Below are 17969 nucleotides of genomic sequence, written 5' to 3' on the forward strand. Positions count from 1 at the left end.
GGAACTTGTAATTAGATAATGCATCGCTGTTTCTCTGCTGCTAAGCAGGTACCAAGTGGAATGTGCTCATTTTCGAGCAATTGTGCAGCTTTGTGAGGGAATATCTGATACCAGTTTATCAATGAGACTGTCTACTTCCGCCTCTGTAATGTCACCTATCCCTGCCCGTCTCAACTCGTGTTGCTGAAACCCTCATTCATGCCATTGCTACCTCGCGACTCCAGTCATCCAAAACTCTACCACTGCCTCACAGCAAGTCCCGTTCACCCATCGTCCCTGTGCTCACTGGCCTACAGTGACACCCGGATAAGCAGCACCTTCATTTTCAAATTGTAATCCTTATTTTCAAATTCCTCCACGGCATTGCCCTTCCCTCTGTCTGTAATCCCCTTCAGCCCACAACTCTGAGAGAACTGCAACTCTAATCCTGGCCCCTTGATCATCTCCAATTTTAAACCTGCCACCATTGGTTGCTGTGTCTGGGCTCTCAGCTCTACAATTCCCTCCCTAATTGGGGAGTACGGTAGCACAAGTGGATAGCACTGTGGCTTCACAGCGCCAGGGTCCCAGGTTCGATTCCCCGCGGGGTCACTGTCTGTGCGGAGTCTGTACGTTCTCCCCGTGACTGTGTGGGTTTCATCCGGGTGCTCCGGTTTCCTCCCACAGTCCAAAGATGTGCAGGTTAGGTGGATTGGCCATGTTAAAATTGCCTTTAGTGTCCAAAAAGGTTTGGAGGGGTTACGGGGATAGGGTGGAAGTGAGGGCTTCAGTGGGTGGGTGCAGACTCGATGGACTGAATCGTCTCCTTCTGTGCTGTATGGTCTATGTTCTGTAATCCCCTATACCACACTTTCCACCCTTAAGACATTTCTTAAAATCTACTGGCCTAATATCTCCTTATGTGTCTTGGTGATATATTGTTTCATAAAGCTCCTGTGAAGCAGCACAGAGTGTTTTACTATGTTAGACATGCTGTATAAATTCCAGTTGTTGGTGTTTATTGTGTTCTGCTTAAATGTTGAGATGGGATATTACGTTCCCGGACTTCAGGCCTTGTTTTGTTTTGTTTTCAAACAGAGCGAGGAAGGACATGTTCATCTTTCTCGTCCCATCACAGTAACTCCGCCTCCTCCCTCAGCAGCTCCCAAGCCCCTGCCTCGAAAGTGTCCAGAATCCTTCGGAGGCATTCAAAAAACCTGGTAACGTATCTCCGTTAAAAGCCATTTTGAGAGGAAACTGCAAGGCACGGTGAACAGATTTTAATTTCCCTTTGAGAAATGATGCTCCTTTTGTTGGCCTTTCCTTAGCGATTTTTCAAGTATGTCTGAGCTGTGCAAAGAATGAGCAGCATGTAATCGGGACCTTTATCAAATGGCCTACACTCCCATGAGTCACCTCCCACCACTACTTTACCTCCTCATTGTCTATTCCTTATTCCCCCTCGTTTATCCAGCTTCCCCTTAAACCGTATCCATACCATTCACTCACCACTCCCTCTGGTCGCCAGTTCCACATTTTCTCCACTCCCTCGGGAAAGAATTTTCTCCTGAATTCTCTGCAGATTGATTTTATGAACCTTTGTCTCAGACTTCCACAAGTGGAAACATTTTCTTTCGGCATTAGCCAATCCAACTCTGAAATATGTTTAGGTACATTGTCTCGAGCCACGCTGATGTTATCTGCGAAGGTGCCAACTCGGAGCACCAGTTTGTGGGGGTGTATAGTTTTGTTTTTGGAATGGTGTGAGGAGACAAGTGAGAATAAGCAGCCCAGTCATCGTGTAACAATTATTAAAGGCTGTTTATTAAATTAAGAACAAATACACAACGAACAGGACTATATTGTGCTAGGACAATTAAGTATATGAACTACTATACACACACACAGTTTATGTAGAACGTACCCCTTGTTCCAAAATATATCTACGACACCAGAACCCTTTTAAGATTTCTCCTTTCCCCAAATAATGTCCAAAGTAAATAAATCTATAATCCTGTCCAGCTTATAATTACAGCACAATATAGGGTTACATAGAACATAGAATATACAGTGCAGAAGGAGGCCATTCGGGCCATTGAGTCTGCACTTAAGCCCTCACTTCCATCCTATCCCCGTAACCCAATACCCTCTCCTAACCTTTTTTTTTTGGTCGCTAAGGGCAATTTATCACGGCCAATCCACCTAACCTGCATGTCTTTGGACTGTGGGAAGAAACCGGGTCACCCGGAGGAAACCCACGCAGACACGAGGAGAACGTGCAGATTCCGCACAGACAGTGACCCAGCAGGGAATCGAACCTGGGACCCTGGCGCTGTGAAGCCACAGTGCTAACCACTTGTGCTGCCCGGTTAATGATCAAGTCTTGGAAACATCTTTTTCTGGTCCAGCGAAGATAATTAAACTGCCTTTATGAATGTTTTCTGCACTGCCTTGGCTCCAAGCCGTAGAGGCTGTTAGGTGTACAAACTGGCCTGCCAGCTGCTGAGGGTGCTGGCAATTATACCATTGTGCTCCTTTCATTCTGCATTCTGTGTACTTGGCTGTTTGCCCTTCTTAAATTCCTTGACTCTAGAAATGAATATTTGTACCTCACTGACCTCCCAATCTTCCAGGTAAGCTGATTCTACTAATAGGCAATTCACACCGGACTCCTATCTCGCTGCCTGGTAATCTTGTTACTGGAAAAGACTCATCTCATCCGGCCTTTTGAATACTGTCTATTGCTGTCGCCAGGCAGATTTCTACCATTTGCTGGGCAGATTGCATTCTATTATGTCTTGTTAAAATTGTGTTATTGCTGTTATCAAGCAGATTCATTACAACATGCACATACAAATCACACAGTAAATATTGATGTTAGCATCCTTCTATCTAACTCCTTCTTTGGGAAATCAATAATCAAAGTCTTATTCTAGTCCCATGTCATAGTATTATGAATATCCCTACATATGTAGGGTCTGTGAGTCCCTTGCAGAGTCTCTCAGTACTCTGGACATATCAGGAATGAGTGACTCAATACCAAAAAATATGTGAAAATACATCTTTATTAAACAGTTAATAATGGTAAAAGGAGGGAAAGATATCTTTATTAACAAGCAAGAAAAATAAAAACACTTTCCGTACATGTTAATATATATATTTTTATATATTGAGAGGGACTGTGATGGGCGAGTGCGCAGTCAATTCTAGCCCCACATCTCCACAGGTCGCATTTTTGTAAATATAGAGTATCCAATTCTTTTTCTAATTAAGAGCAATTTAGCGTGGCCAATCCACCTACCCTACACATCTTTGGGTTGTGGGGGTGAATTTGCAAACTCCACATGTGACCTGGGGCTGGGTTCGAACCCGGGTCCTCGGCTCCGTGAGTCAGCAGTGCTAATCACTGGGCCACAGGCCGTAACAAATTCAAATGTCTAACCAACCAACAAAACTGACCAATTATTAGCTTTGATATTGTTATTCCCAACATAAAAAACTCTAATCAGGCTACTTTCAGTAAAAACAAAAAAATTATTTATTATAAGTTTTTTTTTTTAAAGACAAGTTATAAAACTGGTTAACATACCCAAGTTATGGTTTAGAAGTGTAGCAAAGAGATATTTCTAAACAAACAGATATTCGAAGCCCTGATACACAAAATACAAACACAAAACAGGACAAGAGAAACACAGTCCCTGCAGAGGCTGGAGTATGGGAACATAAAGGATAAAACTTGAAAGGGTCTCGATGCAGTTGATCTGACAGAATTCTATTCACAATAGATTTGGAAGTTCTTTCTTTAATAATCTTTATTGTCACAAGTAGGCTTACATTAACACTGCAATGAAGTTTCTGTGAAAAGCCCCTAGACGCCACATTCCGGCACCTGTTCGGGTACACGGAGAATTCAGAATGTCCAAATTGTCAGCCGGATTTTTGGTGAAGCTGTTCTTGATGACTTTAACTTATCACAGGGGAGGCAGTGGCTTAGTGGTATTGTCACTGGACTAGTAATCAAGAGACCCAGCGGAGCCGGGTTCAAATCCTGCCAGGGCAGATGGTGAAATTTGACTTCAATAAAAAATCTGGAATAATGACCATGAACGCATTGTCGATTGTTGTAAAATCCCATCTGGTTCAGTAATGTCCTTTAGGGAAGGAAATCTGCCGTCCTTGCCGGGTCTGGCATACATGTGACTCCAGACCCACAGCAATGTGGTTGACTGTTAAATGCCCTCGGGGATGGGCAATAAACGCTGGCCCAGCCAGAGATGCCCACAGCCAATGAATTACAAAAAACAATTTTGCTAACTTTCAAAAACACACGAGTTATTCTGATGAAAGTTTAACCCACTCTAGACTGCACGTAACACAAAATCGGCGAGAGAGAGAGAGGTTTCTTTCAGCCTCTGAGGCATGTATGTGCACATGGACACATTCTCCGCTGAGAGTTTTAAATAATAAAATGTTCAGAGAATACTTCTCTCAAGCCAGGTGTTTGTTAACCAATCAGCAAGAGCCTTTAGCCTGGAAACAGCAATTATTTGTTGATAATAATAATTATAAAATCCTTTTTATTATCTCAAGCAGGCTTACATTAACACTGCAATGATATTTTTAAAATAAATTTAGAGTACCCAATTATTTTTTCTCCAATTAAGGGGCAATTTAGCATGGCCAATGTGCCACCTACTCTGCACATCTTTTTTGGGTTGTGGGGTGAAACCCACCCAGACATGGGGAGAATGTGCAAACTCCACATGGACAGTGACCCAGGGCCGGGATTCGAACCCGTTCCTCAGCACCGAAGTCCCAGTGCTAACCACTGTGCCACATGACGCCCACTGCAATGAAGTTACTGTGAAAAGCCCCTAGTCGTCACATTCAAGCGCCTGTTCGGGTACACAGAGGGAGAATTCAGAATCTGAATTCACCTCACCGCACGTCTTTCGGAACTTGTGGGAGTTTCCTCCCACAAGACAGATGTCAGAGGTAGGTTCTTTACTCAGAGAGTAGTAAGGGCGTGGAATGCCCTGCCTGCAACAGTAGTGGACTCGCCAACACTAAGGGCATTCAAATGGTCATTGGATAGACATATGGACGATGAGGGAATAGTGTAGATGGGCTTTCGAGTGGTTTCACAGGTCGGCGCAAAATCGAGGGCCGAAGGGCCTGTACTGCGCTGTAATGTTCTATGAAACTGGAGCACCTGGAGGAAACCCAAGCAGACACGGGGTGAACTTGCAGGCTCCGCACAGACAGTGACCCAAGCCGGAAATTGAACCTGGGGCCCTGGAGCTGTGAAACAACTGTGCTAACCACTGTGCTACCGTGCCTCCCAATTTGGATATAGAAAGTATCTCTTCCCTGTCCAGGTGCCCCCCCCCTCCCCCAAATCAATCTTCCACACTTAAAAATAATTCAGGAGGGTGAAAGTCCAAAATTCAACGTCCTTCAGGTTTTCAACAATGCGTTCCTCACAATACATATTAAAGGAAATGAAGAAAAACAACTTCATTGTTGAAAACCCTGATTGGTCTGTTGAAGACAGTTCCCCAAAATGGTGAAACTACCCCAAATTATGCTGTTCGAGTCAGTTCCCTAAAATGGCACCGTTCCCGTTGGTACCGATAATTATCAAGTTTCCAAATATCGTCGCTCGTGGTGGATTGTCTGGCCAGTCACTCAGTCAACGACCCTTCCTCCGTAGACTTCAGCGATTGACCAATCCGCTGCAGCTCTGAGCACTGGGTGCTGTGCCCCTTTAAGTCCAGTTTCTGGCTCCATTCCAGACTTCCTCAAAACTTTCCTCGGCACTGTAAGGCTTTCAGGACTGAGCGACTTACCGTCAATCAAGTTGTACTGTCCATCAATCAAGCTCCATCTCCTGACTCCACACCACAGTTCACCTCCCCATGCGGAAGGTTATCCATTGTCCTGAATCGTAGTTCAAGGTCATCGAATGCACTAAAAATGGATTCCTGTTAAACAATAGAAAGCAACTTTTGTTTTGGCAAATCTAGCCGCAAGAGAAACAACAATTTATGCAAAAGAACAGCTGTGAACTTTGGCCTGCTTTGGCCATGTGACAACAAGGGAACCGGGGGGGGGGGGGGGGGGTGGGGAATTCCACAATCTATAATATCACTATTGATTATATAAATGATAAAGTACTTGACTTAACCAAAGCACTAAGTTCTAAATCAAGGTCCACAAAGTAACTTCTAAAAATTCAATACAGATTTAATGCAGGTTCTCGTTAAATCAGGAGCACAGTAGAAATTAAATTTAAAATTTTTTAAAAACTGCAAAAATTAGTGATCGCTGGCCTCAGGCCTACATACGCACTCTGCCTCTTTTCCTTTCCTTTCTAACCAATGTGGGAGCTAGTAGTGGGTTTAATTATTCACTTCAGATCTCGTGACCAAATCCTTCCTTTGGCTGACTACAAATCCTTAACTATCCCCAGGAGGCAGTTGCCAGACTTCTCAGACTTGGCAGTAACTCTCACTGAACAAATCCCCAAAACCTATGCTGGTTCAGCTGTAGTTTGGCCTCCTCGAGGTTCGTGGACACCAATATAAGTCTTGTTGCTTTATTGGTATTGAATAAAGTTGGGGACAGGATTCTGGCTGAATCTGACACTTTTAACACCCCTCATCCCGGACTGATAGTACCTTATAGCACAGGAGGAACCATCTGGTCCATCGTGGATGTGTTAGGTCTTTGGAAGAACTGTCCAATTAGCCCCACATCCCAGTAACTTCCCCAGAGCCCTGTAAATTAATCCTGGCCAAGCATACGGCCAGTTGTCTTTTAATAGATCCTATGGATTTGGATTTCACCACCCGTCGAGGTAACGCACTCCAGATTTTAATCCTCTGGGTGAAATTTCTCCTAATTTCCTCATTCACTACAGCTGGATTTGAAGGAGCAGCTAACAAAATCCATGGCTAGGCCAAAACATTTATAATTTTCATGTGGCAGATGTATTTGCTTGTACTGTTATATTGTCTCGTTGGCGAGTGGGACTAACTGAATAACTCTCGGGCACAACAGGCATGAGGAGCATAACTGCCTCCTGCAATGTAAGATATTAATTTTAATAGTGGAATCTCATTTATTCAGTACTTCAGAATGTGCCATGTATACTTTTGAATTCTAGAGTATACAGTTAAATACAGATTTTTAAAAAACTATGTATATTGATATTTTAGGTATTTAGGGTCAAAGGAAGGTACATGGAGTTGGGACATAAGAACTTGAGAACAAGGAACAGAAGTAGGTCATTCCGCCCCTGTTGTCTGCTCTGCCGTTCCGCAGGATCAGGGCTGATCTTTAGCCCTAACTCTGCTTTCCTCCCTTGTTTCCCGGGAGACCGTAAATCTGTCCACCTCTGCCTTAAATGTATTCCATGATGGAGCGTCCACAACCCTTTGAGGTAGCGAATTCCAAAAATTCACAATCCTTGGAGTGACTACTTTTCTCCTCATCTCTAAACGATCACCACCTTATCCTGAATCTGGGCCCCGTGTCCTAGACTCCCCATCCTGCGGGAACAGCCTTGGTATGTACCCGATCAAACCCCTTCAGAATATTGGGTTTCAATAAGATCGCCTCTCATTCTTCCAAACTCTACATATAGGACCAAATTAATCGATGACAACCCTCTCATTCCAGGGATCAGTCTAGTGAACCTGTGCTGTGCTGACTTCAATGATAGTAAATCCTTACTTATACATAAACAAAACTGTACACAGTATTCCAGATGAAGTCTCACCAAAGCCCTATATAATTGTCGCAAGCCTCCCTTATCCTCATACTCCAACCCTCTTGCAATTGAAACCAACATGCCATCTGTCATTTTAATTGCTTGCTGAACCTGCGTGTTAACTTTGTGTTCTTTGTCTGAGCGGACCCACGTCTCTCTGAACGTAATTTACATGTTTCATGCCCTTTAAAACATATTCTGTTTTTCTATTCTTGCTGCCAAAGTAAACAATCTCTCTCTTCCCCCCCATTGTACTCCATCCGACACCTTGCTGCCCACTCACTTAACCTGCCTGTGTCTCTTTGTGTCCTCCCCACAGCTTACATTGGAGGTCCTGTAGCACAGTAGGCAGTCACAGAATTGTTCTGCCGCAGAAGGAGGCCACTTGGTCCATCATGTCTGCACTAGCTCTCCAAGTGAGCAACCCGCCTGCGCCATTCCCCCACAATTCTAGTGAACCTCCTCTGAACTGGCTCCAATGCAACTACATCCCTCCTCCAATAAGGTGACCAAAACTGTCCTCAGTGCTCCAGGTGCGGTCTCACCAATGCCTTGTACAGTTGCAGCAACACTTCCCCACCTTTATACTCTCTTCCTTTAGGTATAAAGGCCAAAATTTGTGCGGTGTACGCAAGTTCAATACAACTGCCTCGCTCTTCTGGTATGCCCCGATTAATAAAGCCTAACTACTTTCTCAACCTCTCCTGCCATCTTCAATGATCTGTGCACATAAACACCCAGGCCCCTCTACTCCTGCACATCCTTTAGAGCTGTACCTTTCTTTTATATTGTCCCTCCAACTTCTTCCAACCAAAATGAATCACGTCACACTTCATCTGCCAACCGTCTACCTATTCCACCAACTTGTCTGTCCCTTTGAAAGTTTACATTATCCTCCTCACTGTCCACAATGCTCCCCAAGTTTTGTATGAAACACAAATTTTGAAATTGTTCCCTGTACACCAAGGTCTAGGTCATTAGCATATATCAGAAAAAGCCAGGATCCCAATACTGACCCCTCAGGAACTCCAGTACAAACCTTCCTCCAGCACAGAAAACATCCATTGGCCACTATTCTTCAATATCCATGTTGCTACTGTCCCTTTTATTCCATCAGCTCTAACTTTGCTCACCTGTCTGTTGTGCGGCACTATATCGGATGTCTTTTGGATGTCCATATACACCACATCGACAGCATTATCCTCATCAACCTTCTCTTACATTTTCAAAAGACTCCAACATGTTAGTTAATCATGATTTTTCCTTAAGAAATCCATGCTGGGTCACTTCCGGTGGCGGCCATGCGGTAGGTCGCGTTTTCGGCAGCTCCTGCCGCTAACGGGCCCTTTCAAGGAGCTCTGACGGTCCCTTTTCGACGCAAACCGGCAAAACGGCTCGAGAAGGCTCCCCACAGCAGTTTATGGAAGTGACCAGGAGCAGGACGGCCAAACAAACGACCAGCGAGAAGCGGCAGGAACGGGCGCGGGATCAGAAAATGGCGGCCGGCTTGGATCAGGCAGAAAATGGTTGAGACCCAGAAAATGCAGGAGAAGGCGAACAAGGAGATGGAGAAAGGAGAGATTGGATAACGAAGACGAGATATTGGGCCTGGCTGTCAGGTTGGAGGCACACGACACCCTACACGAGATGGCAGGAAAGGCTGGAAGACCTTGAAAAAAGGTCCAGGAGGCAGAACCTGTGCATTCTGGGCCGACCTGAGGGTGCGGAGGGGTCGGACGCGAGCGCATTCATGACCACGTTATTGGGGCCCCTGATGGGGTCAGAGCATTCCCTTGGCCTCTGGGACTGGATATGGCGCACAGAGTCCTTGCAAGGAAGCCCAAAACGAATGAACCGCCGAGAGCCATGGTGGTACGGTTCCACCGCTTCTCAGATAAGGAACAAGTCCTGCGATGGGCTAAAAAGGTGCGGAGCAGCAGGTGGGAGAACAGCGTAATCCGCATCTACTAGGACCTGGGAGCAGAACTGACCAAGAGGCGCGCTGGATTCAACCGTGCAACGGCGGCCCTCCATAGCAAAGGGGTGAAGTTCGGGCTGTTGCATCCAGCGAGGCTGTGGGTCACATTCCAAGATCGCCACCATTACTTTGATACACCGGACGAGGCGTGGAATTTCATCAAGCAAGAAAAGTTGGACTCGAACTAAAGGACAGCCACGCTGGGACATTACTCTGGTGGGGACGGTAATTGCCGAGTAGCCGGAGGGAGCGACATTATGTTGTTTCCTCTTATTTTGCTTGTTCCCTGTTTCTTTGGCCATGTTTTCGGCTTTTGCAGAACTCTGCCGCAGAGGGAGGAGGGGGGCCCTGCACGTGGGGCTGCTCTCCTGGCAGCTGGAGCTGCTTCTTTGATGGGGCTGGGTTTGCGCCTGTGGTTTGCTGTTTGTTTTGCTGGAGGGAGGGGGAATGAAAATGTTCTATGGGGGCCGCTGAAGCAGATGAGTTAGTTGAGCTTGCCAAAGGGAGGGAGGGACCCGCAAAATGAGGCACCTGAGTAATCGGAAATAGAGGCGGGAGCGGCCAGGGTCAGCATGAGTCAGCTGACTCACGGAAGCGTAATGGGGGGAGAGCCAGTGTCAAGCGGGTGCTTGACTTGGGGGTTTGGGATCACGGGTTGTTGGGGGGGGGGGGGGGGGATGGGATGCTGCTTGGCTGACAGAAAAGGAGCCAACATGGGGGAATAGAGGGAGAGTCGGGGGGGGGGGGGGGGGCCTCCAATGGGAGGGCGCGAATAAGCGGGGGACGCGGTCTCGTGGCTGGCCGAAAAAGGGAGATGGCTAGTCAGCGGAGGGGGGGGGGGGGGCTGGAGAGAGAGATCAGCCCCCCATCCAGGCTGATCACGTGGAATGTGCAGGGCCTGAATGGGCCGGTCAAGAGGGCTCGCGTGTTCTCGCACCTAAAGGGGTTAAAGGCAGACGTAGTCATGCTACAGGAGACGCACCTAAAACTTGCGGACCAACCAAGATTGAGAAAAGGGTGGGTGGGCCCGGTGTTCCATTAGGGGCAGAATTCAAAGACCAGAGGAGTAGCAATCCTGGTCCGCAAACGGGTGGCTTTTGAGGCAGGGAATATTGTAGCTGACAAGGGGGGCAGACACATTATGGTTAGCGGGAAGCTGCAGGGGACTCAGGTGGTGCTAGTGAATGTTTATGCCCCGAACTGGAACGACGTGGAATTTATGAGACGCACGCTGGGTAAAATTCCAGACTTAGACTCACACAATCTGATTATGGGGGGTGACTTTAACACAGTTGTAGACCCTGTACTGGACCGGTCAAACCCCAAGTCGGGGAAGCGATCAGCGGTGGATAAAAACTGAGCGGATTCATGGTCCAGGTGGGGGGCGAAGACCTGCGGAGATTCGCTCGACCGAGGGCGAAGGAGTTCTCTTTATTTTCCCATGTCCACAAAGTCTACTCCCATACATATTTCTTTGTGATGAGCAGGGCGTTGATCCCTAGGGTGGAGGGGGACAGAATACTCGGCCATTGCAGTCTCCGATCATGCGCCACACTGGGTGGATTTGCGGCTTGGGGAGGAGAGAGGTCAGCTCCCACTATGGAGGCTAGATGTGGCGCTGCTGGCAGATGATGAGGTTTGCAGGCGGATAAGGAAGAACATCAAGAATTACCTGGAGACTAATGATACGGGGGAGGTAGCGGCGTTCACAGTGTGGGAGGCCCTGAAGGCAGTTATCAGAGGGGAGTTGATCTCTATCAGGTCCCATAGAGAGAAGAAAGAAAGAGCAGAGAGAGAAAGGCTAGTCAGGGAGATACTCAGAGTAGACAGGAGCTACGCGGAGACCCCCGGGACGGGGCTACTGAAAGAGCGCCGGAGGCTGCAGGCGGAATTCGACCTGCTGACACTGGGAAGGTGGTAGCACAGCTGAGGAAGGCCGAAGGGGCTGTCTACGAATACGGAGAGAAAGGGAATAGAATGCTGGCGCACCAACTTCGCAAGAGGGAGGCGGCCAGGGAAATTGGGGAAGTACGGGATAAAGGAGGGCAACACGGTCACTGACCCAGAGGGGGTGAACAAAGTCTTTAGGGCATTTTACGGTAAATTGTATAAGTCAGAGCCACGGGCGGGGGGAGGGGGGATGAAGCAATTCATGGACCAACTGAGGTTTCCAAAGATGGAACAGGATCTGGTGGAGAGACTGGGGGCCCCGACAGAGCTGGAAGAGATGGTAAAGGGTTTAGGGAACATGCAGTCGGGCAAAACCCCAGGGCCGGACGGCTACCCTGTAGAATTCTACAATAAATTTTCGGAACTGCTGTGCCCACTCCTACTAAGGACCTTTAATGAGGCCAAAGAGAGAGGGACCCTCCCCCCAACAATGTCACAGGCTTCGATTTCACTCATCCTCAAACGAGAGAAAGATCCGCTAGAGTGTGGATCTTGTAGACCAATATCGCTCCTGAACGTAGACGGCAAACTGCTGGCCAAGATCTTAGCTGCTAGGATTGAGGACTGTGTCCCTGGGGTCATAGGGGAGGATCAGACAGGCTTCATCAAGGGCAGGCAATTAAACTCCAATGTACGGAGGCTCCTAAACATCATCATGATGCCCTCTGAGGGAGGGGAGGCAGAAGTGGTGGAGGCAATGGACGCGGAGGAAGCCTTTGACCGGGTGGAATGGGAGTACCTGTGGGAAGCGCTAAGAAGGTTCGGATTCGGTGAGGAGTTCATAGGTTGGGTCCAGCTACTCTACCAGGCCCCTGTGGCAAGTGTGTGCACGAACATTTTGAGGTCGGAATACTTTAGGCTACACCGGGGGACGAGACAGGCGTGCCCCCTCTCCCCGTTATTATTCGCCCTTGCGATAGAGCCGCTGGCTATAGCGCTGCGGACTTCAAAGAACTGGCGTGGGTTGGTTCGGGGCGGGGGGGGGGGAAGGAGCATTGGGCCTCGCTCTATGCGGATGATCTCCTGTACATTTCGGACCCACTAGAGGGGGTGGGGGAGGTCATGCATATTCTGAGGGACTTTGGCAATTTCTCGGGGTACAAACTAAACGAGAAGAAAAGCTGGATGTTCGTGATCCAAGCTAAGGAGCAGGAAAAGAGACTGGGAGAGCTTCCACTGAAGTTGGTCGAGAAGAGCTTTCGGTACCTAGGGATGCAGGTGGCTCGAAAGTGGCATGCCTTCCACAAGCTTAATCTATCTCGGCTGGTAGAGCAGATGGAGGGGGACTTCAAAAGGTGGGACATGCTCCCGCGATCTCTAGCGGGGAGGATGCAGACCATGAAGATGACGGTCCTCCCCAGATTTCTGTTAGTCTTCCAGTGCCTTCCCATCTTCATCCCTAAGACCTCCTTTAAGCGGGTGAACAAGATCATCTCGGGATTCGTATGGGCAAATAAGACCCCGCGAGTAAAGAGACTGTGTCTGGAGAGCAGTCGGGGGCAGTCGGGCTGGTGCTGTCGAACTTTTAGCCTGAAAGCGCTAGAGGAGAAATTCAGTTTGCCCCCTGGAAACGCTTTCAGATGCGTTCAGGTATGCGCCTTTCTGAAAAAATAGGTGGTATCATTCCCGTTGCTACCCCCACGCAGGATACAGGATAGGGTGGTCTTCTGCACCTGGGTAGGGGAGGGGAATCTACCGGGAACTTCAGGACGCGGAAGAAGCCCCAGTAGAGGAGCTTAAGGGCAAATGGGAGGAGGAGCTAGGTGGGGAGCTGGATGCGGGCGAGTGGGCGGACGCCCTAAACAGGGTCAATTCCTCCTCATCATGTGCCAGGCTTGGCTTAATCCAGTTTAAGGTGGTCCACCGGGCACACATGACGGCAACCAGGATGAGCAAGCTCTTTGGGGTTGAGGATAAAGGTGCGAGGTGTGCGGGAAGCCCTGCAGATCATGTCCATGTGTTCTGGGCATGCCTGGCTCTTAAAGGATTCTGGCGGGGTTTTGCTAAGGCAATGTCCAAGATCTTAGACACGCGGGTGGTGCCGAGTCCAGAGATAGCGATCTTTGGAGTGTCAGACGATCCGTGAGTTCAGGAAGCGAAAGAGGCTGTCATCCTGGCCTTTGCCTCCCTGGTAGCCCGGAGACGGATCTTGTTAATGTGGAGGGACTCGAAGCCCCTGAGTGTAGAGACCTGGGTTAGTGACATGGCTGGGTTTCTCAGTCGCGAGAAAATAAAGTTTGCCTTGAGAGGGTCAATGTTGGGGTTCTCTCTGAGTTGGCAGCCGTTCCGCGACTTTCTAGGAGAGCAGTAAAGGTCAACAGCAGCATCCCGGGGGGGGGGGGGGGGGGAGAATCGTGACGTTTTGCTCTTTTCTTTGTATGTACGGTTAACATTTATTTTGTTCTGTTAATTGTTGCGTACGGTTATGAAAAATGGTTTGTGACAAAATTTTGAATAAAAATAATTTTACATTTTTTTAAAAATCCATGCCGGTTTTCCTTCATTAACTTGCATTTGTCCACCTGCCTATTAATTATTATTTATAGAGACTTCCCACCACCAGAGTTAAATTGACTAGCCCATAATCCTTGGCTTTAACATTTATAGTTCTCCAGTCTTCTGGCACCACCTCTGAACCTAAAGAAACTGAAAGATTACAGCCAGCGCCTCTGCAACTTCCACTCTCACTTCCTTCAGTATCCTTGGATGAATCTCATCCGGTGGTCCTGGTGCCTTATCAACATTTTAAGTTTGGAGAACAGAAACAATACCACGTTCTCATCCATTTTAAATCTGAATTGCCGATCTGTGGCCTGGGTAGCATCTTCTCCTCACAGTCAGGGACGGGGGAATTCATAACAGGGAACAAAGAAATGGCTGAGGAACTAAATTCGTACTTTGCTTCTGTCTTCACAAAGGAAGACATGAATAATGTACCGACATTCTGAGAAACACAAGTTTTAGTGAGGAGTTGAAGGAAATTAGTATTGGTAAAGAAATGGTTTGGGGGAAATTAAACAGATTGAGGGTGGACCAATCTCCAGGGCCTGATCATTTTCATCCCAGGGTACTTAAGGAAGTGGCTCTAGAAAATGACCTATTGGGGGTCATTTTCCAAAATTCTTTGGACTCTGGAATGGTCCCTACAGATTGGAGGGTAGCGAATGTAACCCTGCTATTCAAAAAGGGAGGGAGAGAGAAAACAGGGAACTATAGACCAGTGAGCCTAACGTTAGTTGTAGGGAAGTTGCTGGAGTATATTATCAAGGATTTCGTAGCACAGCATTTGGAAAGCAGGGGTGTAATCAGACAGAGTCAGCATGGATTTCTGAAAGGAAAATCATGCTTGACAAATCTACTAGAATTCTTTGAAGATGTAACTAGTAGAATTGACCAAGGAGAATCGGTGGATGTGGTTTATTGAGACTTTCAGAAGACTTTGGACAAGGCCTCACGTTGCAGATTAATATGTCAAGTTAAAGGGCATGGGATTACGGATAGTGTCTGGAGATGGATAGAAAGCTGGTCAGCAGACAGGAAGCAAAAAGTTGGAATAAATGGGTCTTTATCTGATTGGCAGGCAGTGACTAGTGGGGTACCACAGGGATCTGTGCTAGGACCCCAACTGTTCACATTATATATTAATGATTTGGGTGAGGGAACTAATTGTATTATCTCCAAATTTGCAGATGATGCAAAGTTGGGTGGGAGGGTGAGCTGTGAGGAGGATGCAGAGATGCTTCAGCAGGATTTGAACAGGCTGAGTGAGTGTAAATTGAGAGAGGTGGATACTCAGCGAGACCTTGGTGGCCTTGTGCATCAATCGCTGAAAGTAAGCGTGCAGGTACAGCAGGCAGTGAAGAAGGCAAATGGTATGTTGGCCTTCATAACCAGAGGATTTGAGTACAGGAATCCCGTACCAGCCTCCCCGAACAGGCGCCGGAATGTGGCAACTAGGGGCTTTTCACAGTAACTTCATTGAAGCCTACTTGTGACAATTTTCATTTTCATTTCATTTTCATTTCATTTCAGGAATAGGGATATTTTACTACAATTGTATAGGGAATTGGTGAGGCCACACCTGGAGTATTGTGTGCAGTTTTGGTGCCCTTATCTGTGAAAGGATGTTCTTGCTGTAGAGGGAGAGCAGCGAAGGTTTACCAGGCTGATTCCTGGGATAGCGGGACTGTCATAAGAGGAGAGACTAAATTGGTTAGCATTATATTCATTGGAGTTTAGAAGAGGGGATCTCATAGAAACTTATAAAATTCTAAAAGGATTAGACAGGATAGATTCAGAAATAATGTTCCCGATGGTGGGGGAGTCCAGGCCTAGAGGCTATGGTTTGGGGACAAGGGGTAAACCTTTTAGGACTGAGGTGAGGAGAAATTTCTTCACCCAGAGAGTGGTCAATCTGTGGAATTCACTATCACAGAAAGTAGTTGAGGCCAAAACGTTGTCGAGAAGGAATTAGATGTAGCTTTTGGGGATAAATGGATCAAGGGATATGGGGGGAAGGCGGGATCAGGGTATGATAATGAATGGTGGAGCAGGCTCGAAGGGCCGAATGGCCGCCTCCTGCGTCTATTATCTGTTTCTATGGAAAGACGGATGAAAATCTTTCATTTAGTAACTCTCCACTGGGGCCCCGGCCTCCATGTGTAAATTCCCTGTTTGGTCGCTAATCGGCCCCACTCCTCCTTTTACCTCCTTTTTACTATTTACATGCCTGTAGAAGAGTTTTGGATTCCCTTATATGTTAGCTGCTGGTCGCTTTTCATACTCCCTCTTTGCCTCTCTTATTTACCTCTCCTTTGAACCTTCTGTTTCCAGCTTGGATTTCAATTATATTTTCTACCTGATGTCTGTCATAAGCACATTGCACGTACTCAGTACTTTAGAATTTTTTCACCTTCCTGCATTTTCTTTGCAAATTTGTTCCTCTCCATCCTTCTCACTAGTTGGTGGTCTATAGACTACACCAAGCGATATCATTGCACCTTTTTTTTGTTCCTGAACGGCAAATAGATTTTGTCCTTGACCCATGAGGCGCAGGAGCAGAATTAGACCATCTGGCCCGTCGAGTCTACTTCGCTATTCAATGAGATCCAGACTGATCTGATATAATCCTCAACTGCACTTTCCCACTATATCCCCATAATCCTTGATTCCCTCACTGATTAAAAAATCTGCCTATCTCCATCTTGAACGTAACCCAGTCTCCCCAGCCCTCTGTGGTAAAGAATTCCACAGATTCACTGCTCTCTGGGAGAAGAAATTCCTCCTCATCTCGTTTTTAAATGGGTGACCCCTTCACTCTGAGATTCCGCCCTCTGGTCCTCTCCCTTAAAGGCAAAAATCCTCTCCGTATCTGCCCAGCCTGTTCACATTCTTCGAAACTCCAATGAATACAGTCCCAATCTACTCAACCTCTCATAAGTAAATCCCTCCATACCCGGGATTAACATACTTTGGACTGCCTCCATTGCCAGTATATCTTTCCTGAGATATGGGGATCAAAACGGTTCACAGTATTCCAAGTGTGGTCTGACTAGTACCCTGTGTAGTTTCAGCAGGACGTCCCTATTTTCAGGGAAGAGGTGTCACTTCATGTCCTCATCAGGACCTCGAAAGAATTATCAATTTCGCTTTCAATTTCCCATCCCTCTATCACCGTCACGTGGTACATCTCCAACACTTCCCTTCCTTGACCTCTCTGTCTTCATTTTTGGCGATTGTGATGAATGTAGAAATTGTTATATATTATATTTCATATTTGTGGCAGTAATGTTATTAAAAACCCTGGTTTAAAATACATACAGGCAGTATGTGTACGAAATCTGTAATTAATATGTCATAAAAGATGATGTAATTATTGAGTTTTACCATTTGCTTGTTTATAGAGAGATGGCTAATGGAACATTGTTTTGATTGCAAGTGATTCATAGAAACAAAGAAAATAGGAGAGGGGGAGACCATTTCGGCCCTTTGGGCCTCTTCCGCCATTCATTATGATCATGGCTGATCATCCAACTCAATAGCCTATTCCCACTTTTCTCCCATATCGTTTGATCCCCTTCGCTCCAAGTGTTATATCCAACTGCTACTTGAAAACATATTATGATTTTGCCTCAACTACTTCATGTGATAACGAATTCAACAGACTCGCCACTCTCTGGGTAAAGACATTTCTCCTCCTCTCTGTCCTCTGTTCCGTGGGTATAGATAGTTTGAGGGATCGTACTTCGTCTTAGCTCAGCAGCTGGTGGGACATCTTAATGGGGTACA

At 46.9% G+C, this 17969-nt stretch overlaps 1 protein-coding gene across 3 annotated transcripts in view; it reads left to right on the top strand.

Annotated features, from left to right (window-relative positions):
• arhgef6 (Rac/Cdc42 guanine nucleotide exchange factor (GEF) 6) overlaps positions 1-17969 on the top strand; it is a 250702-nt gene that overhangs the window by 68747 nt on the left and 163986 nt on the right. For all 3 annotated transcript variants that reach the window (XM_072505979.1, XM_072505977.1, XM_072505978.1), the window contains one exon: positions 1078-1199. The gene's annotated coding sequence lies outside the window, so the exon portion shown is untranslated. The remainder of the gene's footprint in view (positions 1-1077; positions 1200-17969) is intronic.

Source organism: Scyliorhinus torazame, chromosome 5 (genome assembly GCF_047496885.1).
Source record: "Scyliorhinus torazame isolate Kashiwa2021f chromosome 5, sScyTor2.1, whole genome shotgun sequence".
Lineage (NCBI taxonomy): Eukaryota > Metazoa > Chordata > Chondrichthyes > Carcharhiniformes > Scyliorhinidae > Scyliorhinus > Scyliorhinus torazame.